General features: G+C 45.5%; 3 pseudogenes; all 3 read right to left on the reverse strand.

Annotated features, from left to right (window-relative positions):
* LOC114026289 overlaps positions 1–5,848 on the reverse strand; it is an 8,731-nt pseudogene extending 2,883 nt beyond the window's left edge.
* A 242-nt stretch (positions 5,849–6,090) lies between these two features.
* Positions 6,091–15,790, reverse strand: LOC114026290 (annotated as a pseudogene).
* Positions 15,791–15,840: 50 nt separating this feature from the next.
* On the reverse strand, positions 15,841–24,432 carry LOC114026291 (annotated as a pseudogene).
* Between the last annotated feature and the right edge of the window lie 2,254 nt (positions 24,433–26,686).

Raw genomic sequence — 26,686 nt, forward strand, 5'->3', positions numbered from 1 at the left:
ATAGATAGATAGATAGATAGATAGATAGATAGATAGATAGATAGATAGATAGATAGATAGATAGAGGACACAGGGTGAGTTGAAAATGAAGGGTTCATAACTGGAGAATAAAATCAAGGGGTAAGAGAGCATTATACTGGGAGAAGGAGAAAGCAAGAGGTAGAAGGGGGTAAGTTATCTTACAAAAAAAAAAAACAGAAAAGAAAAGTCTCTTACAGTGGAGGGGAAATGGGGGAAGGTGAGAGGGAATGAGTGAATCTTGTTCTCATAGAATTTGACTTAAGGATGGAATAACATACACACTCAATTGGGTATGGAAATCTGTCTTAACCTACAGGAAAATGGGGGTGGGGAAGAGGACAAGAGAGTAGGGGGATGATAGAGAGGAGGGCAGATTGGGAAAGGGGGTAATCAGAAGCAAGTACTTCTGAGGAGGGACAGGGTCAAAAGAAAAAATAGAATAAATGAGGGGGGGGATAGGATTAAGAGAAATAGAGTTAGTTTTTCCCAGCATGTCTACTATGAAAGTGTTTTGCATAACCGCACATATATAACCTATATTGAGTTGCTTGCCTTATCAATGTGGGGGGTGGGGAGGGATGAGGAGAAAATTTGGAACCCAAAGTTTAAAAATACATGTTTAAAAAAATGTTTTCACATGCAACTGGGAAATAAGAACTACGGGAAATGGGGTACAGAAATCCATCCTGCCCTACAGGAAAATTGAAGGGGAAGGGGATAAGAGAAGGGGGGGAGAGATAGAAGGGAAGGAAGGACTAGGGGAAGGGGTGTTCAGAATGCATGCCATCTTTGGGTGGGGTAGGGGCGAGATGGGGTAAAAATTTGGAACTCAAAATCTTGTGGAAGTAACTATTGAAAACAAAAAAATAAATCAAAAATTACCATTAAAAAAAAAGAAAAAGAAAGTGAGAAAAGTCTACTTCAGTTTGACTCAGAGTTCATCAGCTCCCTCTCTGGAGGCGGAGAGCATTTTTTTTTTATCATGAGGCCTTTAGAATTGTGTTAGATCATTGTATTGATCAGAGTAGCCACGTCTTTCACAGCTGTTCATTATTATAACATTGCTGTTACTATGCACAGTCTAGTTCTTCTCACTCCACTTTGAATCAGTTCATCTGGGTCTTGCCGTGTTTTTCTGAAACCACCCCCCTCATCATTTCTGATAGGCCGTTAGTACTCCATCACAATCATAGGCCACAATCTCTTCAGCCATTCCCCAATTCGTGGGGCTGGCAGGATAAGGGAGTGGGTGAGCGACCTCTCTGGCCCTGGGCACCTCACAGGCCTGCCCGAGACCCTCCTGCACTTCCTCATATGCTTCCAGGGGACAGAGGGAGAAGGAACCCGAGCTGATGGACTGGGACCAGAGCCCCCTCCCTCCTTCCTACTTTCATCCCCTGGGACAGAGAGAGGGAGGAGCTTCGGAGTCACGCCTGGTTAGTGTCATGCAGGCCAACCCAGAAAGGTTTTAGGCCAGCCCCACTCTCAGTAATCATGGTGGCCACAAAGGAGGCCTCAGCCCCATTGAGCAGCGACAGCAGATGACCAGAGGATAGTCTTGACACAGCAACTGTGGGGAGAAGCAGGAAGGTCTGATGTCATTGAAGGAGGGAGACTGGGAAGGAGAAGGGCCACCTTAGGGGAACTGCAGGTAACAGGGTGCTTGAAAAGGCAGGAGGAGAGGAATGAGGAGGCCATATGCCTCCAGGGTCATAGTGGGATAAGAGTCTGGAGGAACATAAAATGAAGGAACAGAGGAGGGGAAAAGAGGATTGAGAGGTAAGGAATAGGGTTCACCTGGGGGACAATGAGGTGAGAAGACCCATCCGCCCCTCTTGGGTATCCCTCTCCCCAACAAACCTCCACAGCGGTCCAGGTCTCTTCAGTAATCAATAAACCATAACAGTGGGAGCCATGAAAGGCCTGCCCTCAGGGCAGGATCTCCTGGCAGAGGGAGGAGCAGGGGCCTTCTCCTGGCCTGGGAGAGGGAGGAGACAAGCTGCATGAGAAGGGAACTGGGCCTCCTGATTTCTGGGCCTGGATCCACGAAGCCTGATTACATTGTCCCCACAAGCCTTCATGCCCACTTCTCCCCTTTCCTGCCTAACTATCCCCCCCACCCTCCTACCAGACTCAGGTGTGAAGTCAGCAAGGAGTCACTGGGGGGACTCACCTTGTGCCAGGCCTGAGAGCAGCAAGCAGGTGACCAATATCCCTGAGAAGCTGGGCAACATCATGGGAGACAGGGGTGCAAAGTGGAGATTGTGGCTTTTAGGTGTCCTTGGCCCCGAAATGAGGTTAGAGATGGGGCCTCAGAGCTTTAGAGAACCAAGACCTTGTTGTCCCATTGTTCTTCACCCAGACCCCCCCCCATCTGCCCTTCCACCTCTTCCCTTCCTGGGTTCTTGGGCAATATGGTGACTCTGGGAGCTGGAAGGAATCTGATGGTCATGAGGAGATGGGAAGTGTCCACTCTTTCAGAGTTGTTCAAGGATGAGACCTAGCTAACACTTCTCCAGAAGCTAGCTTCCTCCCTGAGATAAAATGCCTTCTTCTTCTTCCAATGATGGGATTGGCCTCACTGATCTGGATGAACTCACCCTCCCCAGGCCTTTCTCCTAACTTACCAGGCTGGGAAGGTTTGGGGATGATGTGTCTGGCCAGGTCATGGCAGGGCCTTTATAGAGAGAAGGCAAGATGGGGGAAGGACATTGGCAGGGGTGGAAATAGAGGACCCTAGGCAAAGGCAAAGAGGGGGAGTGAGAATCAGAATACATGTGTATGAGGGGCAGGGGGATTCTGGGCAAAGGGTGTGGTCTTTCCCAAGCCAGGTTCAGGAGTTGGCATGAGCAACTCATTCTTCCTGGAATACAAGGAAGGGACACAAGATTAGTTCTTCTCCAAAGATGACAGCTGCCTTCTTCCCATAGCCCTAAGAAATCTTGGGGAAGGTTGGGGGATAGAGAAGGAGACAATATACATAAACAGAGTGAATTTCCAGTAGGGCTTGGATGGAGAAGGCAAGAATTTGAGAAAAGACTAGATGAAGAGGGAATTCTAGCCAATGGGGTTCATGGTTGCCTGGAAGGACATACTATCTTTGTATTAATTCCTATAATCAATTCAGTATGAATGAGATCTGTTGGTCAAGTGATATGCCGCCACCACCACCACCCCTGTGACCAATAGCACATTTCCTAGTTTCATTTTGGGGTGGGGCAGACATAAACAAAATAAGATAGAGATCCCCTATGCTTTTCTCAATATGGACCTGACCCTCAGAGGTGAGAGGCAAGGGTGCATGGACAGGATCAAGGAAAAGATATCCCAATATGACCTTTAAACTGGACAGCTCCATGTGTGCCAGAGCCAGCATGGTAAACCAATGCCATACAAACTCCTTGGAGTCACTGCTCAGGGACACTGTCTACTTAAGGTCTCTCATTTCTCCTTCTGTTTCCTTGTCTACTAGTAGTTTGAAACTTGGTAGGGAACTCTGGACGAATGGAAGCTAGTTAAGGCCCTGATTGTGACCAAGTTGGAGGTTCTTGGCAGGTTATCAGAGTCCCCATTGAGTGGTCCAGCCCTACTCCGTGGCCCAAATACAGATGTGATGTATGTTATCAATGTCCCTCTCACTATATAGCTTCTACCAGATACCACATGAGGTGGAAGCAGCACAGAGCTCAGTGGTACCATCCCTTGCTTTATTCTGGATGCCAGACTTCACAACTTAGGTGGAGGCAAATAGGTGGTGCAGGGAATAGAATGCTGGGGTTGGAGTTAGGAAGGCCTGAGTTCAAATCTAGCTTCAGACTCTTATTAGCCGCATGACCCTAAGCAAGTGACTGTGCCTCATTTTCTTCATCTATAAAATGAGGATCAAATAAAATGATATTTGTAAAGCACTTAGCAGAGTGTCTGGCACACAGTAGGTGCTTTTAAAATGCCTGTTTCCCTTCTGTATCTTTTTCAAACAGTTTTGGAAATTTGCATGGGAAAACCCAGATTTTGGTGTGGACTAATAGAAGTCATTCCATGGGTGTCGCTTCTCCTTGTGGAGAGAAATCAATGAGCCAGCTGGGTGTGTGAGGGCCTTCTTTTGTCCCAAAAAAGAGCTGAAGTTTAGTTTCTGGCCTTAAACTAGAAGAAAACAATGTCAGAGTCAATAGTCTCTCAGCCATGGACTCCAGCTGAGGCCCAGCAGGTGACCATAGATTGAACCCAGCCCAGTGCAGGTAATGAGGGAGACATGGAGCAGCCACAATCCCCCTTGTGGGAATCCCTTCAGGATGCCCAGTGAGAGATGCTCAGGGACAGGATATGTGTGGCCCTGCAGCACAGGAGACAGGAACTGGCCCTTGAAGCATGTGCCTGGGTCATTCATGTTTCCTTTGTGTTTGTCCTTCCAAACCCACACACTGCGCTAGCCACCAGTAATGCCTATATCTGTTCTCCTCTACAAATAGACCTTTGTCATTAGACATGTTCCCTCTGTGAATGCTAGTCATGTGTGATTCCTCACCATGTCAACTCTGCCCACTAATGATGTATGTATACTTGGGAGCCTATTCCAGGATTATGAGGAAAATGTTCTGTTACTACTTTTCTTACTATGTTTTTCATTAAATAAATATTTTTGTTTTGAAATATGCATATCATCTGTCTGACCTGTAAGAGTAAACCCATTGGAGAGGGTTTGTGTTATATTTGGTTTGGTACAGAGAAGGAGGGGGAGCTTTTCAGGTGGCCCATCCAGGAGAGGGGGTGCTGCAAAATAAAACTGACTTGGAAGAATTAACAGAAAATACCCTGAAGTGGGTGAGTAAATTTAGGTTCATAACAGTAATTCCCAAAGTCTGATCTGCTCCTGCCTCCAGACACCCTCTCGAGTCTGGATTGATCCTCACTAAGTTAAGGTTTTCCTTTTCTATTGTCACACTTGAGATTCTTACCTTATTTCTGATTCCTCCCCACCCCCCAATTCCCTAGGAACTTCAGGTTCACATAAGGTATATTGATATGATCTTACCAAGGCTGTTCATCCCCCAGGGATATCTGTGTATTCAGAGAGTCCCAGATGGGAATTTTCCATTGCTATTCAAAGATCTCTTGCAGGTCCAATCACCCAAAGGGTCATTTAAGTTGGATAGGGTGTTTCATCTGATACGGTTCACTCCCACTCTTACACAAGAATGGGTATAGAACCTAAAGGCTGTTCATCCCCCTCATTGTATGTCATGCTTGCCTCATACCAGCCCCTTTCAATTATAGGAAGCACATGCTTGTTTCTACTTGTAATATTCTAATATTATCAATCCTATCATCTAAAGAGAGATTAGCTTTCATTTCTATATCTTGAGCATGCCTGTGGCTGGAAACAATAAGGAAAATTCTGCTTTTGTCCACTGATGAGACCATTTTCTATAATCATGATCCATCCACAAATGGAAATGACCCTCTAGAAGAGCAGTGAGCTTCCTATCACAGGGAAGTATTCAAGAACATGCTGAGTGTAGATCTGTCAGGGCTATTGAAGAGTGTAATCCTAGACCAGGTATAAAGTTGGTCTTGATGACCCTCATAGAGAAGACTGTGCAATTCTAAAACCTTTCCAAGGGATCTCCCACTATCCCCTACTAAACTCTTAGGCAGACTCTTGGTCCCCCAAATGCACTTCCTGATTTCCCATCCTCTCTCACCCTGGAACATCCTTCTGCCATGCCAGTCCCTTTCCTCCAGTGATAAGTTCCTTCCATTGGCCTCCATTTTGGAGAAAGGCCCAGGCCAGCAGTGCTTCATTCGCCTCCTGGCTATGTTTCTGCATCACCAGATATCACCACCATGGCTCCTGCCTCAGTTACTTTCTCTCCATATTCTGCTTACTTTTGTATGTTGCCTTCCCTCCATTAGAATAAAAGCTCCTTGAGGGTAAGCTATGCCTTTCTTTTTCTTTTATGTGTATCCCTAGTACTTAAAACAGTGTCTGACATATAATATAGACTTAATAAGTGCTTTGGCCAATACAGTCTCTTAGGCTGGTAAAGTACACTCCCAGTAACTCTCATCTCAGCCCAAGTGGGTAAGAAAGCTGTGTTTGAGCCCATGTAACTTCCACATGCTTCTGCTCAAGGCCACCATGGACAGTTCCTGGAGGGAAGAGACTTTTAACACCCATGAGATTTCCACACCCAAAACACAGGTTGGCCCTGCTGCACACTGTCTTCTGGACAGGGAAAAGGGAAAGGAAGAACATTGCAAGAACATCTGTTGTTCTCCTCCTGAGGTGGACAGAGAGATGGCTCTTGGGACAAAAGTCTGCCCACTTCAGAGTTCTAGCCAACCAGATGATCTCCAAGGCATCCTCAATCCATGAAATCTGATCAGAAGTTCTCCCCTGTCCTCTCACCCAGACACCAGTGGGGAAGCTCACAGTCTCCATTAGAAGGTGCCCATCTGATTCCAACCTGGACTGTTCCTATAACTTGTCCTGTCCAAAAAGGGGGAATTGGACCAAAATAAAGACATTGTATGTTGTACTGAGGATGGTTTGGGAATATGGCTTAGATTAGATGTTGGTCAAGTTCCTTTCTAACTCTGAAATTCTGTGGTTCTAGAATTCCATCTTGGATATCATGTATAGTGTCTACTTCCAGTGAACCATTACACTCCCAAAGGATGGGGGACATATTCTATCTTCCCTGTAATCTGCAGGAATCTCAGCAATGAGTAGGTCACTCAGTATTTGTTCAGTAAAGCCTTGATGAATAAATTAATAAACATAGGCTCTCAGAATAGACTAGAGTAGAGAGAAGCTGGACCTAACCCTGCAAAATATGTGTATATACACATATACATGATAATCTATATTTGAAGAATCAGGTACCAATCACAGAGAACAAAAGAGGCAGCAGGGTGAGGAGAAGGACAGTTTATTCTGATTGGTCAGTGCTCTAGGCCAAAGATAATGAGCACCAAGGGTAATGATGGAAAGAAAAGTGGAGGGGAGGGAGAAGTGGGGACAATGGGGGGTCATTACAAGGGTTCATGTGTGAAAAGGTGGGGTGGAAAGAAGGTTCTCTGGGAAAGCAGAGAGACTATAACCGAGGCCCTCAGAATATCCACTTGAGTCCAAGGCTGAAGAACTTCAATTCATTCTTTTGGCTTGCCACCTCTAGGTTGGTAACTCGCAGATGTAGGGGAGCTTTACTCTACACAGCTCGTCCTTCCATGCCTGGAATTCTACAGAGAAATAGTATAGGTTATGTTGGTCTGGGCTGACTGGGTCTGGTGGCCCCTATTCTGATAACCTTGGCCTTTTGCCTTTAGGTTCTATACCCATTCTTGTGTAAGAGTGGGAGTGAACCGTATCAAATGAAACACCCTATCCAACTTAAAGCAACTGTTTTAACCAGATGAGAACACTTCTTTGGAATCAACCACTCAATCAAGTGGATTAGACTGGAAGTTGAAAGTCCTTGGTTGTTTGAGAAGGTGTGAAGTCCATTGAATGAAATGGAATGACACCGAGCAGAAGGCATATTGGGACAAGACTAGGTCAAGCTCTTTGGGTCTTATATAAAACAGCAAGCCATATCTGAAACCAGCATTCCTATGTCTGGCCAGTATAAAGGAATGAGGAGTTCCAGCCAAGTCCCTGAGAGGAAATCCCTCACTGGGGAGAAGAAGGGTCTCTACCTCCCCCACCCTCCCACTCCTGACTGGAGGAAGAGCTCCTTAACTTGAAAAAGTATGAGGAGTTCGACTTCTCATCAATATTCTACCAGGGTTTCTGGAATAGTGTTGTTAATACGGTCATTTCAGTAGTGTCTGACTCTGTGTGAGCCTATTTTAAGTTTTCTTGGCAAAGATACTGGACTGGCTTGCCATTTCCTTCTCCAGTTACTCTCACAAGTGAGGCAACTGAGGCAAATAAGGTTAAGTGACTTGCCCAGGGTCACACAGCTAATATGTGTCATAAGCTAACAAGTGTCTGAGGTCAGAACTGAACTCAGGAAGATGGATGAGTCTTTCTGACTCCAGTCCCTGCACTTTGTGCACTATTGCGTCACCTAGCTGCCTGGAACAGTAGTGAATAGCAAAGTCTGCATTAGGCACAGGGACGTCACTATATGTGCCTTTTCAGTTTGAGTCCTCTTTTCCCTTGACTCTGCATTTATTTGGAGGAGGGTACTTACCCTTGAGTTTTTTTTTCCTGTAGGGGAAGTGATTGGAACTGTTCTTACTATACCAATTTAATTTTTAAAAATTCTAAAACATAACTAAGTCTGAATGTTTAATTAACATTAACTGATAATCATTGGAGGATGTATATCAGTAGGGGCTTGTGGAGGAGAAGGGGAGGGAAGGGGAAGAGAGGAGAGGAGAGGAGAGGAGAGAGGAGAACTCATATTCCAGGTAAGGAGGGGCCCCTATGAATCCATGGCCTCAGCAAACACAGGGATGGAGGAAATGGGCCTGGGCATTGTCAGAATTGCTGGTGTCTTTCTATCTCTCTCTTTCTCACCTGATTCCTGAGTCAGGATTACACAATAGTTTGGGTTTGTTTGACTGAGGGCTCCCTTATCCCAGGCTTGGTAGAGAAAAAGGCCACTGCTGGACCAACGCCACTTGCGGTTCTAGGGGAGGGATCAGGTAATGCAGTGGTTAGTGAAGAGTGAGACACTCCCCAATCAATCAACATTTAGTAAGGACCTACTATGTGCCAGGCACTATGCTAAGCACTTGGGATACAAAAAAGGGCAAAAGACAATCTCTGACCTCAAGAAGCTTACAGTCTAATAGGGGGGATAACAGGCAACCAAACATGTACAAACAAGCTATATAGAGGATAAATAGGAAATAATTCAGAGAAGGAAGGCACTAGAATTAAGAGGGGATGGGAAAGGCTTCCTGTAAATGATAGGACTTTAAACTGGGCCTCAAAGGAAGCCAGGAGGTAGAGACAAGAAGCAATCCCCAGCAAGGGGCACAGCCAGTGAAAATTCCCAGAGCCCAGAGATGGAGCGTACTATTCGTGGAACAACCAGGAGGCCGGTGTCTCTGGCTCAAATTCCACTTCCTGCAGGAGACCTGTCTTGGTCCCCCTAACAGCTAATTCCCTTCCCTTCCAGATGACTTTCCATGGATTCTGGATAGCTCTTGCATGGACTTAGTTATTTCCACATTGTCTCATCCATTAGAGTATGAGCTTTGGAGGGGTGGGGGGCTGAGACTGTTTTTGCCTTTTAGCACAATTCCTAGGGGAAACTCAGAGTTGGGCAGCTGAATACACCATACATGCTAATTGAATCAAAAGCAGTGGGTGGAGTTCCTGGAGTGCAGATAGGAGGTGAATGCCAGGGAGGTCCAGGGGGTGGCTGGATAGATACTACACAGGCTTGCCCCACCCCCCATCCTTAAGTCTCCCTGCCACTTGCAGGTGTCCTCAGGTTTCCTTCCCAGTCCCTCCCCTTTCCCAGGAGTCTAGACTTTTACTCTGGAAAGGGGAGAAAGAACCTGAGCCAGTGACTGGCATCAGACCACACCCCTCCATCCCCCACCCACTCTCCCCCCTGAGCAAGGAGAGGGAGGTACTTTAGGTCTCACCTCATTAGGGTCATACAGACCAATCCAAATGGGCTTCAGACTACCCCCACTCTCAGTGATCATGGTGGCCACAAAAAGTGTCTCAACCTTATTGAGCAGGGACGCGAGGTGGCCTGAGCGGTAGTCTTGGCACAGCAGCTGTGGAAGAAGGCAAAAGGTGCTCATGTCATTAGAATAAAGAGAAAGGGTGGGAGGATAGGGACAGTTACAGAGGGCAGGGCAGTCACCAGAGGCAAGAAAAGGCTGAGGGCTCTGAAGGAGGAGCCCATTGTTCAGGACCGCTGAAGGATAAGAATGGCCCCAGAAGAAAATGTCAGGCTGCTACTTGGCAGAAAGGTCGGAGGTAGGGGAGAGTGGTAGGGAGTTCATTGTGAGCCATGTCTGAATTCTAGAGTACATTAAAATGGTGGCTTCACTCCTCCCCTCCCTCAGAGATCCTTTTCCCCAACCAACTTCCACAGTGGTCCAAGCCTCTTCATGACTATCAAGCCATAGTAGTGAGAATCAAAGAAGCTAAAGCCTTCAGGGCAGGAGGTCCTGGCTGAGGGAGGATCAGAGGGATCCTCCGGGCCTAGGAGAGGGAAGAGAGAAGGTGAATGGAGGACCCTGGCTTCTCTGTGTGGTCTTGAATCTATGAAGCCCTGGAGATCCCAGCTGCCCATTGTGACTTCTCTGGTCCCCACACCCCTTCCCTCTAGCCCCTTCTCTTTCCTCCCATGGATTGTCCTAGGCCCAGGTGGGAAGCTCTGGTGGGACTCACCTTGTTCCAGGCCTGTGAGGAGCAGGCAGGTGAAAAGCAGCTCTGAGAAGTTGGGAGGCAGCATCACTTTGGAGTCTGAGGGTATGGAACAGAGCCCCTAAGCCCCATGGCACCCCTAGCCCGGAGGTCAGCCCAGAAATACGGCCAGGGGTGGGGGCTCAGAGCATGTTTTCTCTTCCTTGAGGCTGGAACTGGGCTCTCTACTGACCCTTCCTCCTATCCTTTCCTGAGGTGTGGAGTATTCTGGTTACTCTGGGGGCTGGACAGAATCTGGAGGTAGCTGGGGTTAGGAGAGAAAGACCCTTCCCTTTCATAGTTGTTTAGGAATAAATGTCTGCTTTCGTTTCTCTCCAAGCCAGCTGCCTTCCTGAGATGAGATGCCTCCTTCTTGCCCCTAGGAAGGGAACGACCTCAGTGTGGGGAGTGACTGATTCTCCTTTTCCAAGCCCTTCATCTCTCACTTATCAGATTAGCAGGGCTATGGGATCATGTGTCTGATGTGGCAATGAGAGGACTTTTGTAAGGAGAGGGCCAAAAGGGGAGTAGACAAGGGCAGGGGTAGAAGAGAATGTGATTAAGTAAAGACAGAGATGGGGAGGGTGAAGGTTAGAGCACATGTGTTAATGATGGGTAAGGGGGTTCTGGGCATAGGGTGTGATTTTTCCCAAACTGGGTTCAGGAGCCGGTATAAGCAATGCCTTCTTTCTGGCACAGAGGGACAATAGTTTCTCCAGGCAGGGGCAGAGGGTTAGTGCTCTCTCCAGTGGCTTTCAGCTGCCCCATTCCCATAGACTTGGGAAACCTGAGGTGGGATGAGGAGGAGGAGGGAATTTACCCTGGAATGAATGAATTTCCAGCATTATCCTGGTATGGGAGGAAGGAATCTAGGAAAGGTGTGGGACCATGGATCTTGGAGCTAGAGAAGGGGATTTCTGCCAATGGAGGCAAGGTTACATGGCACCTTGACTGTACACAACCCTTTAATATAACTTCCTGGCACGTTTTAGACAAAAAAGAAGTTGGAGAAGTGTTAACAGGGCTCATTCATTCACCAATATCGGCCCTACAATTTTAAAGCTTGTTTTTCCTATCTTTTTGATGATGGGCTGGTCAGACATAAACTAAGGCGAACTTTTCAATATACAGAGAAGAGAAAAAGTGGGTTGTATATACAACATGAACTTATGTTACCTATGGTTTGTTTTTAATGTATATTCAAATCAATATGATAGTGCCAATGCTGTCCTGTTCATTGTGTTTCCATCTACACTTCCTTCTCTCTTCAATATATTTTTGAGCATTCCATGAACATCCTTTTCTCATTTCTTTCGTTACTAACATTATCTCTGGACACTATTTCTCATATTTTGAAAGCCCCTACTTTTAATAAATTGATGTTGTCAAGCAAAATGAAGTCACAAGATGACTGTATCTCAAAATATGTGCCCCACCCCTATTACCCCCCTACCAATAGGTGGGGTAAATGCCTAGGAGTGACATGGATAAGTTAAAGGGCATGCATAGCTTAGTGACTTCTGGGCTAAAATTCCAAATTGCTTTCCAGAAGAGAGCTATGGCACTTTAAAAATTATTTACTTATTTATTTTTTAGTTTTCAACATTCACTTTTATAAAATTTTGAGTTCCAAATTTTCCCCTTCCCCCCTCCCCAATCTGCTATAGACTATGCATGTACAATCATATTAAACATATTTCCACATTAGTCATGTTGTGAAAAAAAGAATCAGAACAAAAAGGAAAAACCATGAGAGAGAGAGAGAGACAGAGAGAGAGAGAGAGAGAGAGAGAGAGAGAATAGTATGCTCTGATCTGCATTTAGACTCCATAGTTGTGGAATCTCCACTCCATGGATGTAAATAACATTTTCCATATTGAGTCTTTTGGAATTGCCTTAGATCATTGTAATGCTGAGAAGAGCTAAGTCTATCAAAGTTGGGTCACTACATAATTTTGCGGCTACTATGTGCAATGTTCTCCTGGTTCTGCTCACTGCACTCAGCATCAGTTCATGTAAGACTTTCCAGGTTTTTCTGAAATCTGCCTGCTCATCATTTCTTATAGAACATTAGTATTCTATTACATTCATATATCACAACTTGTTCAACCATTCCCTTATTGATGGGCATCCCCTCAATTTCCAATTCTTTATCACCATAAAAAGAGCTGCTATAAATATTTTTGTACGTATGGGTCCTTTTCCCTTTTTCATGATCTCTTTGGGATACAGACCTAGTAGTGCTATTGATGAATCAAAGGGTATACACAGTTTTATAGCTCTTTGGGCATAGTTCAAAATTGCTCTCCAGAAAGGTTGGATCAATTCACAACTCCACCAACAATGCATTAGTGTTTCAGTTTTCCCACATCTTCAACATTTATCATTTTCCTGTTTTGTCATATTACTATGGCACTTTTTAAAAGGGCATTTTTATTGTTATCTTTTGTTTTTCTCTCCTCCCTTTCCCAATATACACCTCCTCCCACTCACAGAGAACCACCTCTTCTAACAAAGCCTTTTTTAAAAGGTAGAAATCAGTTTAGCAAAACTAACCAACATATCAAAAAACTTGTGCTTTAAATATAATGTTCCTACCTCTGCAAAGGGGGAGGGGTGAGATATCTTTTTTTCTTTTCTTGGTGCCAAGCTTGGCATTATGATTTTTCAGCATTCGGTTTTGATTGTTTGGTCATTTGATTGAAATATTATTTCCAATTACATTGTTATAGTTATTTCATATGTAGTTTTCTTGGCTCTGCATCATTCTGCATCAGTTCAGGCAAGTCTTCTTCTGCTTCTCTGTATTTCAACTCCTGCTGTATCATATCCTGGCTAATCTCCAGCCTTCAGAGAGATCAATAGTGAAATAGAGGCTCCCATCTGACTGCATGCTTTCCATGTGGTATTCACCTGGTCTCCAGCCTCCCTTGGGAAAAAGAGTGGTCAATCATGAACATTCTCTCTACATATCCCACTGATTCTGAACCCTTGTAGGTCATCTTCCAAACTCTAATCCCCATTCCTTATTCCTATCCCCCTCAATCCTCCCATCCCAAAGTCCAACCAAACACTACCCACCCCTTTGACTATGCCCTGTGGAATGTCTTCCTCCAGGCATGAATTTCCTTCATCCTAAAATTTTTTCTTCTCCCACTCCTTCCATCTTCTAGCTATCAGTGAAACTTGATTCCCCTCTAATGACACAGCTTCCCTGGTCACCCTTTCTAGTACTAGTTACACCTTCACTTATTCCTCTTGGCTCACTGGTCAAGGCAGAAGAATTGAAATTCTCCTTGCTCCCAATTGCTGCTCCCAGATTCTCCCCCCTACGACTCCTTAGCATGAAATTCCACTGCATCTCGTCTCCTTCAATATATCCCCACTCTATCAATTCTCTTCCATCTCTCCCTGTCTACTGGCTCTTTCCCTACTACCTACAAACCCATTCATGTATCTTCCATCCTCAAAAAACCCTCACCATCTCTTGATCTTTCTATTCCTGTTATCTATATGTATCTCTTCTATATCTCTAGTTTGTGTCTAAACTCCACAAAAAGTCCACCTATAACAGGGGTCTTCCTTTTCTCTCCTCTCATGTTCTTCTTAGCCTCTTACAATTTGACTTTGAAAAGTTACCATGTACCAATATTGCTCTCTCCAAAGTTACCAATGCTCTCTTAATTGTCAAATCCAATGACTTTTTCTCAACCCTCATTTTTCTTGTCCTCTCTGCAGCCTTTGAAACTATTGATCACCCTGTTCTCCTTAATTCTCACTTTTCTGTAGGTCTTTGGGACATTAGTCTTTCCTGGTTCTCTTTCTATCAGACCACTCTTAACTTTCCTTTGCTGGTTCCTCATCCAGGTAATTCCTCTTACTATAGGTATCCCACAAGGTTCTGGCCTGGGCCCTCATCTTTCCTCCCTTTATACTACTTCACTTGGTGATCTCATCAGCTCCCCTGGATTTAATTATCAGCCTCCATGGATTTAATTACCATCTCTATGCTGATGATTTTCAAATCTACCTTTCCTGCCCTAACCTTTCTGCTGACCTTCAATCTCGTGTTTCCAACTGCCTTTCAGAAATCTCAAAATGGATGTCCAGTAGATATTTAAACTCAATATATCCAAAACTGAACTTATCTTTCCCCCTAAACCCTCTTCCCTTCTAAACTTCCCTATTAAGGAAGTCGAGGGTATCACCATCCTCCCAGCACCTCAGGCTCACAACTTAGGTACCTCTCACTAACTCTCACTCCCTCCACATCCAATCTTTTTCAAAGATCTGTTGACTTAAACTTTACAACATCTCTCAAATATACCCCCTTCCTTCCTCGGACACTGCTACCACCTTAGTGCAGGCCCCCATCACCTCACCCCTGAACTATGGTAGTAGCTGCTCAGAGGTCTGCCTACTCCTAGCCTCTCCCCACTCCAATCCATCCTTCATTCAGCCAACTAAAGGGATTTTCCTAAATGCAGGTCCGATCTTGTCATCACCACACCCCACCCACCCACCCACCAATTCTATAAACTCCAGGGGTTTCCTATTGCCTCTAGGATCAAATACAAAATTCTCTATTTGGCATTCAAATTCCTTATATCCTCACCACCTCCTACCTTTCCAGTCTTCTTACATCTTATTCCTCATTACTTATTCTTTGATCCAATGACAGTGGCCTCTTTGCTATTCCAGGAATAAGACACTCCATCTCTCAATTCCAGGCATTTTCTTTGACTATCCACTATCTATAATGCTTTTGCTCCTCATCTCCAACTCTGGACTTTCTTAGCTTCCTTTAAGTCTCAACAGGAAACCCTTCCCAATACCCCTTAATTCACATGTTTTTCCTCTTTTAATTATTTGCTATTTATCTTATATATAGCTTGTTTTTATATATTTGTTTGCATTTTGTCTCCTCCATTAGACTGTAACTACTTGAGGGCAAGGACTGTCCTTTGCTCTTTTTGTATCTCTAGCCCTTAGCACAGTGCTTAGCACATTGTGCATGCTTAATAAATACTTATTAATTGAATGACCCATTATAATATACCTAACAAGTGGCCATTTAGATTCTGCTTCAATAATTAGGGAGAGTGTTGTGGGGAGCCACTAGCCCCTGGGGTAGCCCATTCTTTTTTTGCATGGCTATTTTTTTTTCAAATTAAAACAAAATTTGCCTCTTTATAACTTCCACCCATCACTCCTGAGTCTGCCATCTGGAGCTAAGCAGAATAAAATAACTCTAGGGCATCATGACATCTCTAGAGTTATTTCAATGTCAAGGTTTGCAGTTATTCTGGGGCAATCTATGCCTTCTACAATTCGGTAGCTGACCTTGATGCCTTTTTCATGCTTGTTGAAGGCATCTGACACCATCGGTGAAAACATCATGCTAAAACTCATGAGAACAAGCACAGAGCCTTGCTTCACTCCATTGGTGACTGGAAAAGAGCAAAAGTGTCATCATGGAGGTACCCAAAGAGAATGATATCTATCTGTCCCTCTCAATATTGCTGGTCTAGGGCACAGTTTTCTTTAGTTCAACTCAAACCTTTAGAAAGCACATCTACACTGTATTAGGCACTCTGTGCTTAGATGAGCCTCCTAAAGGGCCCAATGGAGCAGCCAATGGAAAGAGGACACTCTTAGCCGCAGGGTGAGCTGATCCAGAATGTCTACTCCTGTCTCCCAGGAGTAGGTTCCAAATGTCTTTGATAACTCTGCCTTGGGCCATCTGTGCGTGCTCCGAATCACCGCAATATCAGTGCCGGTGATTTCCAAATATGTTTTACTATTACAAGTCATCTTTTTTTTTTTAACAACTATCTTTCCCATGATCCCTTATCTCATAATAAACAACATCATCAGATGTCTCAATTAATACGCCATCATCTTAATGACCACCTACTCATGTATTCTATGTGATGCAGTGCCCGGCACACAGCAAGTGCTTAATAAATACTTGTGCTGCTACCAAGCATTTTAATCCCTATTAAGCAATTCTCCACAAAGCATCATTTAAGCCAAATACTCGTGGGAAGCAGCCACCTCATTAAGATGATTATTTGAAAAAAGGCAACTCTCCCCACCCCTATAGTGATGAATTCACTACTGATTTGCTGATTGCCAGTGATTGTCCCATATATAATGGCTGAACTACAAACTGTCCATATTGTTATTCCTTTATATTTTCCATCCCACCCCCACCCCCCAGTTTGCCTGGGCGTAGAGGCAGGCATTAATGGATTTTTAACAATACTGCTAATAGCCAAAGACCACCAGAAATTCCCAATTGGGCTTTCTGAATGACAGAAAACTTGGAGTTAAGATTGATTGGGACACATCTGTGTGAACCACAAAATTATATCCTTAGCTACATCAAGTATCCATATCCTACTCCTACAGGGGACCAACTTCTCTTATCATGGGTCTCACTTTCCTCAAGTACTTTTTCCCTCCCAACACAGCAAATGTGAGACTTAGGAATGTAAATAATATCAATGTTTCATTTTTATCATGAAAACAACAAAAGAGGAAGCTCAGAACTGGATCGTTTGGCCCTTTCTCTTCTTGTCTCTTCCCAAGCCAAAACGTTTGCATCTGTCATTGGCCAGCATCCTCTTAGACTGACAGTGGGGCTTGACACACGCAAGCCTCAATACGATCTTTTTTGTGGTTTTGGCCTTTTGTTCCCCTCTTAATTGCCTTTGTTTGCCCACCGTAGCAACTCTACTTTCATTCATGATGTCTTTGCCCTGGGCAGTTAGGTGGCACAGCGGATAGAGCACTGGCCCTGGAGTCAGGAGGACCTGAGTTCAAATCTGGCCTCAGACTCATAACACTTACTAGCTGGGTGACCCTGGGCAAGTCATTTAACCCCATTGCCTAGCCAAAAGAAAAACAAAAAAACATAATGTCTTTGTCCTTAAGCCCCTCTTTAACAGCCTTCTTTGTGAGGTTGGTACTTACCTAACTTGTTTAGCGAGTCCTAGGGAATGCTCACCAGATTGGCAGTAACAACATCAGCTCCAAGAGAGATTGAGGGACATTAATTTTTAGGTTCAATAGATGCCAACATCCTTCACTGCTGTCCCTTAGAGGAGGGTATCCCAAGGTTACATCCATTGGCTTGGCCCCTTCGAATCAAATGCTAGCTACGAAAAAAAAATCACAAATAGTAAACAGTGAATAAACACATTTATCCAGATAGATTGCAAATGGAAATAAAAGAAGTCAAAAAAGAAAAAACAACAGAGAACTCGAAAAACAGAAGTCTAAAAAAATACACTCATGTACTTTCTGCATTATTCTAATATAGTAGATATATACATGTATTAGAATAAAGCAGAAAATACCTGAGTGTATTTTATAGCACATATATTAGAATATTTTATAACAGAAAATATGTGAGTGTATGAGTTCATTAAATGGTAATGAGATAAGATCTTGCTCAACTAAAAGAGAGAGGAGCCTTAATCTCACCCAATAGGAAATTCCCCATAATCTCCAAGGAGGCAAGTTGGAAATCAGAGAAAGCTGAGGTGCTGAATTCCTCTATATGTTTGTCTTCCAAAGTCTATCTCTGTCCCTCCAGATATTTCTAATTGGTCCCATCAAAGGTCTAGAATCATTTGTGCCCTCTCTCCAAGAATGAATCAAGAATATCTCTCACCTCCAATGCTCTCCAACCAACTCTGCCCCTCCCGCAGTGGTGTTTCAATGTTCCCTCCATCATTCTGGTATAGGTTCATGTGGTAGTATGCAGGGCAGAGCTGCCCCATACCTACCCAGCTTGGTTGGGAGTTGAATTAAATGCACATGAATGTCTGTGTTTTAATGTGCTGGCTAACTTCTCTCTCTTCTAATCCCCTCTAAGAGATTATGTTCATTGATTCGTTCAGGCTTACTGAGAAGCTACTCAGTGTTCAGTAGGTGCTGAGAACCCAGAGGACTCAAAATGAGGAAAAATTTTCTACCATAGGAGCTAGCTGTCCAACTATGGAGGGTCTGCCTCACAAAGGAGTCAAGTCAACCAGCATTTATGAAGTGCCTACTATGTGCCAGCCATTGTGCTAAGGGCTGGGGGTATAAAGAAAGGCAAAAGACAGTCCCTGCTCTCAAGGAGCTCATAGTTAAATGGAAAAGTGAGCTCCCTATTGTAGGCTGATAAATGTCAAGTTGGAAAGGACCTTAGAGGTCCCACCCCCTCACTTTACAGATGAGGCAGTTGGGGCCAACAGAGATAAAGTGATTTGCCCCAAATCACTTAGTTAATGGGGGACAGAGTTTGTATTTGAACCCAGGTCCTCTCCCTAAGACAGCGATTAGAGTTAGAAGGACCATAGATATGTAGTCCAATCTGCTTATTTTAAAGATGAAGAAACTGGGGTCTAGAAAGGCTGGGTGACTTGCCAAGGTTCACATCGATAACAAGTTGTTGGGCTGAAATTTGAACCCAAACTTCTTTTGAACCATCCCTCCATCTGCTATGCCTCACTGTTCTAGATCAGAGCCTGGGTTATACCTGTTAGGGATATCATAGGTGGGAGAAAAGGTGGAATACTGGAATACCTCACCTCTAACCATAAAGCACCATTCCTGGCACACGGGAAGCTCTCGATAAATTATTCTGGTTGTTGCTATTCAGTGGTTCACAGTCACGTGCCACTCTTTGTGACCTCACGGAGGATAGCATTCCAAGCCCTTCTCTCCTCCACTATCTCCCAAAGTCTGTCCAAGCTCACGTTCCCATCCATTTAAATTCACTGATACCCAAGATGTCAATGTTTAATCTTTCTATCTCCTGATTGACCACATCCTATTTGTCTTGGTTCACACATCTTACATTTCAGGTTCCTACGCAATATTGCATAGGCAGCTAGGTGGTGCAGTGAATAGAGTGTCAGGCCTGGAGCCAGGAAGCCTTATCTTCTTGAGTTCAAACCTGGCCTCATACACTTAGCAACTATAAGACCTTGGGCAAGTCACTTAACCCTGTTGGTGTCAGATTCCTCATCTGTAAAATGAGTCGGAGAAAAAAATGGCAAACCACTCCAGTATCTTTGCCAAGAAAACCCCAAATGTGGTCACAAAGAGCTGAACACACACACACATACACACACACACACACACTATATTCATCCTTACAGCTTCAGACATTCCTTTCATCACTAGACACACCTGCAGCTGAGCTATTTTTCAGATCTGGCCCAGCCACTTCATTAGTACTGGAACTACTTGGAGTTGCCCCCCACTCTTCCCCAGGAGCATGTTTGACAACTCCTGACCGGAGGGACTCATCTTCTGGTGTCATCTCTTTAATCATTTTAGTACTGTCCATGTAATTTTCCTGGCAAAGATACTGGAATGATTTGCCATTTCCTTCTCCAGCTCATTTTGCAGATGAGAAACCAAGGCAGACTGGGATAACTGACTTGCCCAGGGTCACACAGCTAGGAAGTGTCTGAGGCTGGATTTGAACCCAGGTCTTCCTGACTCCAGGCCCAGCACTCTGTGCACTATGCCTCCTAGCTGTCCATCACAGACAGGACCCCTCCACAAAACTCAGTTCATTCTACTTATTGGCTTCCCCAAACACATCGCCTTTATCATATTGACACCTTTATTTATGGCATTTCCCACTTATTTCCGCCTAGCTCACCCTACACAACATGGTCATCATCACCATCATCATCATCATCACTAACATCGCTATAGCACCTTCAGATTCACAAAGCATTGTGAATAATAATAATAATAGTTATTATAGCTAACATTTCTACAATGCTTACTATGTTCCAGGCATTGTGCCAAATGCTTTACACTGTTATCTCCTTTGAGCTTCATAACAATCCTGGGAGGTAGATGCTAATATTAACCCCATTTTACAGATAAGGAAACTGAGGCAGAGATCAAGTAATTTGCTTAAAGTCACCCAGCTAGCAAGTATCTGAGGTCAAATTTGAACTCGGGTCTTCCTGACTCTGGGCCACCACTATCAACTGTGTCACCTAACTACCCTCTACATTTTCTCATTTTATCCTCATAACAACCCTGTGGGGCAGATATGCTATTATTGCTATTCATATGCTATGAAGAAACTAAGGCTAAGTGGCTCGTCCAGGGTCACACTACTAAACTTATAAATGTGTAAAGCAGGATTTGAACTCAGGTCTTCCTAACTCCAAGTCCAACAAGTCCCATCTTCTACCTGAAGCCCTTCTTGACCACCCAAAGCCCACAGGGATCTCCCCTTCCCGTGAATTCAAGCAAAATAGACATAAGAGACATTCATTTGGAGAAGACAGAGATTTATTTTGATGTATTTAGTACTCTGGACCATGAAGCCCACAGGGAAAGTTGGATGAGAAAGGAAGGGAAGAAAATGGGGAGGAGAGGGGAAAGAAGAGGAGAAGAGATGGGAAAGAGGAGAGGAGAGGAGGGAAGAAAATGGGGAGGAGAGGGGAAAGAAGAGGAGAAGAGATGGGAGAGAAGAGAGGAAAGGAGGGAAGAAAATGGGGAGGAGAGGGGAAAGAAGAGGAGAAGAGATGGGAGAGAGGAGAGGAGGGAAGAAAATGGGGAGAAGAGAGGAAAGAAAAAGAGGGAAGGGAAGGGGAGAAGAATAAGGGGGAGGGAAGAGGCAGGAAAGGAAAGGGAGGGTGAGAAAGAGGAGGAGAGGTTTCTTGGGAAGGGCAGAGGCTGCACCTCTGGTCCCCTGAGTCCACTCCTCTCTCCGTGATGACTTTACGATCAGCTCCCTCCTCCCTCCAGCCCCCACTCTAGCTGAGAACTTCTAGATAAAGGGGAGCTCCTCATTGCAGTGTTGATCTTTCCATTGTAGAAACCCTGAAGACAAAGAGAAAAGGGAAAGCGGTCCCCACTCCAGTGGCCCCTAGCCTCAGGAGCTGCACGACCCCATAAACGGAACACAGATTCATGACGTGGAGAGGAAGGATTTGAGGAGTGGAGGGAATAAAAGAAGGGGCGAGCAAGACGGTGAGGGAGGAAGAGTCCCTTCGGCATTCTCCGCTCACCGAGTCCTGCTTGACTTAGGGGGAGGGGCAGACCTGGAGGGGAGGGATTTGCCTCTCACCCGAGCCTGGGGGCAGACTCGCACGGAACTTGAGGGTGGTTCCAGTGGGGGCTCCTTTCTCCCAGGCGTCTAAAGTCCGTACGGCATTGTCCCTCCAGCGCCAGCGGAGGTTCTGAGGACGGAAGTCCAGAGGCAATGTCAGAGGACATTGAGGTCCACCCGCACCTGTACAAAGACCCCCTCTGGAAATCACCGAACGGATAGACAGCATCGTAATAAAGGCAACCTACGGTACAGTGAAAAGAGCGTTAGGGCCAGAAATAACTAAGTTTGACTCCTGCCTCAGATACGTGCAGGTTGTGTGACCTTGGGCAAGTCACTTGACCTCTGTCTGCCTTAGTTTCCTCATCTCTAAAATGGGGATAATAATAGCACCTACCTCTAAGGGTTGTTATAAGGATCATATTAAGCACAATGAAGAAAGCACTTTGCAAACCTTAAAGTGATATTATTATTATTATCATTGATTTCAAGTCGGAAGGTACCTGAGAAGTCACCTCATCCACCACCTCCAGACTCAGAGATATTACGAGCCCAAGGTCACGCAGGTTACAGTGGCAGAGCTGGGATTTGAACCCAAGTCCTCTGCTTCACACTCTGATACCTCCCATGATTATCAGCCTCTATTTGAGGACCTCCAGGACGGGGGAACTGGAAGTGGCCCCTCCACTTCTGTTCCCCTTCTCCCAAGTAAACCTAAAGGAACAACCGTGACTGGTGCTGAACAATGGGTCTCTGCATGGGATGACCACATGATGAAGACTGAGGATAGAGAAGCAGCACTGATCGTGGTCATGCGCCCAGGCAAGAAGGTCAGACGCCCCACAGAATATCCTCCTAGCCTCAGGGGCTCTTCCTTTCCCCCTGTTTCCCTCTTCCACTTCACCCATCACAAAATTCAAAGAGAGGGGATGGACAGTAGATCTGGGTGGGTTGGGAGAAGGAACCTGGGAGGGGTCGTGAAGGCCAATCCAGAGGTGACTCCGATTTTCTCTTAAACTCTGAGTGGCCAGTGCAGCCACAAACCGCAGCTTCTGGCTCATTCATCAAGGACAAGAGATGACCTGAGGGCAGGCTTGGACAGTTTAGCTACGGAGAAGAAAAGAGGGGACACGGTAGGGGTGTGGTGAAGAAGATGTAGAGGAGGGTATGCCACCCTGTAAGGATCTGCAGCAGGAGGGAGGGGTGGAGGAAGGGACAGCTAGGGAGATTAGAAAAGACAAGGACTGGGGGGCGGGGCTTGGGGAGGTCCTGTCCTTACAGAGAAGGCCACATGAGGACAGGTGGGAACAGGGGGGCAGGACTGAGGATCTTGGTGGGACAGGAAAAATCCATGGATGACATCTGGGTCAGATTAGGGGGTGATGAAGGTGGAATCTCATTCTCATACCATGGCATTGACCCAAGGAACCCTGAGACAAAAAGGCAAACACCCCCACCCACCCACCCCACACAGGGTTCCCTGTAACCACAGCCAAGCACCTCTGCAGAGATCTAGGTCTTTGGTTGCTGGAATATTGCATAGCAATAGGAGCCATAGGCCCTGGATCCTTCTGGGAAGGAGATCTGGGGGGGAGTGGTCCACTTGGAAATCTGGCCTGAGGGCCGGGTGGATAGAAAGAAGCAAAATGAGAAGTGGGGAGCCCTGCTATGGGAGGGGGCACAATCAGAAGGAATCCCACCAATGAGGCCCCAGAATTCTCTCCTCTCTGATCCAGAATAGGATCAGAGGTTCTATGCAGAACCACAGAATCCCCTCTGTCTGCCTCAGTTTCCTCAACTGTAAAATAGGAATGATAACGTCTATCTCTTAAGGTTGCTATGAGGATCAAATGATAAGTGTGTGTGTGTGTGTGTGTGTGTGTGTGTATGTATGTATAAAGAACTTAAATGTTCCTGGAGCATAACAGGTGCTTAATAAAACCTCATTGTGTGACCTTAGGTAAGTGATGTTGCCTCTCATAGCCTCAGTTTCTGTATCTGTAAAATGAGAAGGTTGGACTAAGGTCATGAGACCATAGATTTCAAGGGGGAGGGGTCTGTAGAGACTATCTAGTCCAACCCCTAAATTTTACAGATGGGAGACCCAACACACAGAGAGGTAAAGGGACTTATCCTCGGTCACACAGGTAAGTCTGTTACCACTGATGCCAATGACAATGCTATTTTCTTTCTTTCTTTTTTTTTTTTTTGTTTTAGGCAGTTGGGGTTAAGTGACTTGCTCAGGGTCACACAGCTAGTAAGTGTCAAGTGTTTGGTCTGAGGCCAGATTTGAACTCAGGTACTCCTGGCTTCAGGGCCGGTGCTCTATCCAGTGAGCCACCCAGCTGCCCCAGACAGTGCTATTTTCATGGTCACCTGGTTGCATCACATCATGTAGGCACTCAAACTGAGCCCAATGGAACTTGTTTTGTCAGTCTGGCTTCAGTGGTAGACAGGAGAAGGCAGGGAGCACATCACCATTGTTCAGGAGTGACTCACCTAGGACCAGATCTGGGATCAGCAAGCAGCAGAAGAGAAGCCTGGAGAGGCTGGGGGGCAACATTTTGTCTATGGAAATAGAGAAGACCCTGAGACCCGGAACAGCACTGGACTCTGAGGGCAGCCTGAGATGGAGCCAGGGAAAAGCAGGGCAAAGGAGAGGACTGGAGGGTTCTTCTTCCTCCCTCTTCTCTGCAGGGGGTCCATTCTAACCGCCCACTTCTCTTAGTGCTCAAAGCTTTCACCCTCCCCTTCCCTGGGTGTGGGGAAATCTGGAGGTTTTGTGGTTTAGAGAGATCCCAGGGCCCCTGGAACAGGTCCAGAGCTGCTGTAACCTTACTAGGAGGGATGCCTCTCCTAAGTAGGGAAGGATGGTCCCTATTCCTAGAATGGTCCTCCCCTCCAAGTTCCCCACTTACTATTTGGCTGGTGCCTGGATCAACATATCCAGCCAGGGCCTGCATGGGCCTTTATAGAGGGGGAGAGAGGCAGGAATCTGGTGGAGGAATAAAAGAGGAGGGAATGGAAAGGGGAGGATGGGGAGGCCATGAATTAGGACTGGTCTCTTCCCAGAAAGAGAAAGTGCTGGCATGAGAAATACTTGCTTCCCAGAAGAGCCAGGTCATGGTTTCTCCCAGAAAGTAGACCAGGAGGGTTCTTTCCCCAGAAGATCTCAGATGTTCCTTTCCCATGGCCATGGAACAAGGTGCCCAGAGGTGAGTGAGTGCACAGTGAGGACCTAAGAACTGAACATGGGAAGGACGAGCACAGAGGAGAAGCTGGGGCATCAGGGGCAGTGGGAACCAGGAGCTGGAAGCGGCGAGGCAGGAGGAAATGACGGGTGGGAGCACCAGAATCTTCAAGATTTGACACCTGAATACAATCATCACTACTCATCACTATGATGCTGCTCTATATCGACATCATGCTTTGGGCTTGGTATCATGATTTCAAAATCACAGCACTTCAGAACTGAAAGGGACCTTAGTGCCGACTTGTCCCACTCCAGTCCAAACAAGAGTGCCTTTTATGGTCTGCCTGAGAGATAGTCATCTGGCCTCTGCTATAAGACATCCAGTGAGGGGAGACCCACTTCCTCCCAAGGAAACCCACTCCACTTTGCAATAAATCTAAGTGTTGGGGAGTTTTTCTTGACATCAAGCTTAAAATTACCTCTACAACTTTTCCCCATTTTACAGTTGAAGAAACTGAGGTCAGGATCATACAGCTAAATATCTGAGTCCAGATTTGAACTCAGGTCTTCCTGACTCCAGGTCCCACCAGCTACCTCAATAAGAATGGACAGGAATAGGCTAGGAAGGGAGATCTTTAATGGGCAATGAACAGAAGGAAACCAGCTAACATTTGGTGCCAACTCTTCTGCTGGTAAAAGCTCAGGGTACATGGAAGGGTAGGAGGAGCAGTCCCTGATAAGTGTGTACTAAAATTCCTCCCAGTTCTACCAGGATGATAAATAGGTCACCCCTCCCCAGTGGAAAATGAAAAGTCCATATTTAGAATCACATCATCTCAGAACTGGATGGAAGTTCCGAGATCATCTAGTTCCTACTTGTGGCAAGAGGAGGACACTGAATCCCAGAAAGTTAGTGTGGTCTAACCCGGGGAGCCCAAGACTTGGAGGCAGCAAGACATGGGCTTGAATCCAACAAGCCATCTTCTATTCAGCTGCTGAAGGAAAGGGTGGGGCAAGAAGAATAAGCATTTAGTAAGTGCCTACTAGGTGCCTGGTGTTGTACAAATATTATCTCATTTGATTCTCACAACTTGGTAAGGTTGGTACTATTATTATCCCCATTTTACAGTTAAGACAACTGAGGAAGACAGATTCTGTGACTTGTCTAAGGTTGCACAGTTAGTAGGTAAATGAGGCTGGATTTGTACTGGAGTCTTCCCGACTCCAGACCCAGTGTTCTATCCATTTCCAACACCTAGACGCCAAGCTGATTTCCCTAAAATATAGTTCTGATCGTGTCACACACACCCCACCCCTGCTCAAAGAGCTCCAATGGATCCCTATTACCTCCAAGAATAAATATAACTCCTCTGTGTAAACTGGTCCCTTGCTACCTTTCCAGCCTTCTTACCCCTTGCTCCCCTCCATAAACTCTACCATCCAGCTGCACCGGCCTCCTTGCAGTTCCTAGAGCAAGACACTCCATTTCCCAGGAATCTCCCACCACCATGCCTTTGCCCTAACTGTCTCCCACTTCTGGAATCTCTGCCCTACCTCTCAGTTGCACCTCTCAGTTTCCCTGGCTTCCTTCAAGTCCCAGCTCAAATCCCACCCTCTTCAAGAATCCTTCTTGGTCGCCCCCCCCCCCCAAGCTGCTGATGCCTTCCCTTCTGAGTTGGACTTCATCTTCTCTGTATAGATCCCAGCTCTTCATATGTCTTTTTCCCCATTAGAATGTGAGCTCCTTGCAGGCAAGGGCTGTGTGTTTGCCTTTCTTTGTGTAGCGTGCCTGACACTTTGTAAGTGTTCAATAAATTCTTGTTGATTGATTATTAACTCCATGACTGTGTATAAATCATCTCATCAAAGTCTCAGTTTCACTATTTGTAAAATAGGGATAACAATTCTAGAAGTATCTTTCTCCAGTAATTTTTGTGAGAAATAGCCTAGGAGAATTTGCCTCACCCTCTTGCCTCTGTCGGATAATCTGTCCTCAAGGAAATAG

This window comes from Vombatus ursinus, unplaced genomic scaffold, assembly GCF_900497805.2.
Source record: "Vombatus ursinus unplaced genomic scaffold, bare-nosed wombat genome assembly UNPS02014837.1, whole genome shotgun sequence".
Classification (NCBI taxonomy): Eukaryota; Metazoa; Chordata; class Mammalia; order Diprotodontia; family Vombatidae; genus Vombatus; species Vombatus ursinus.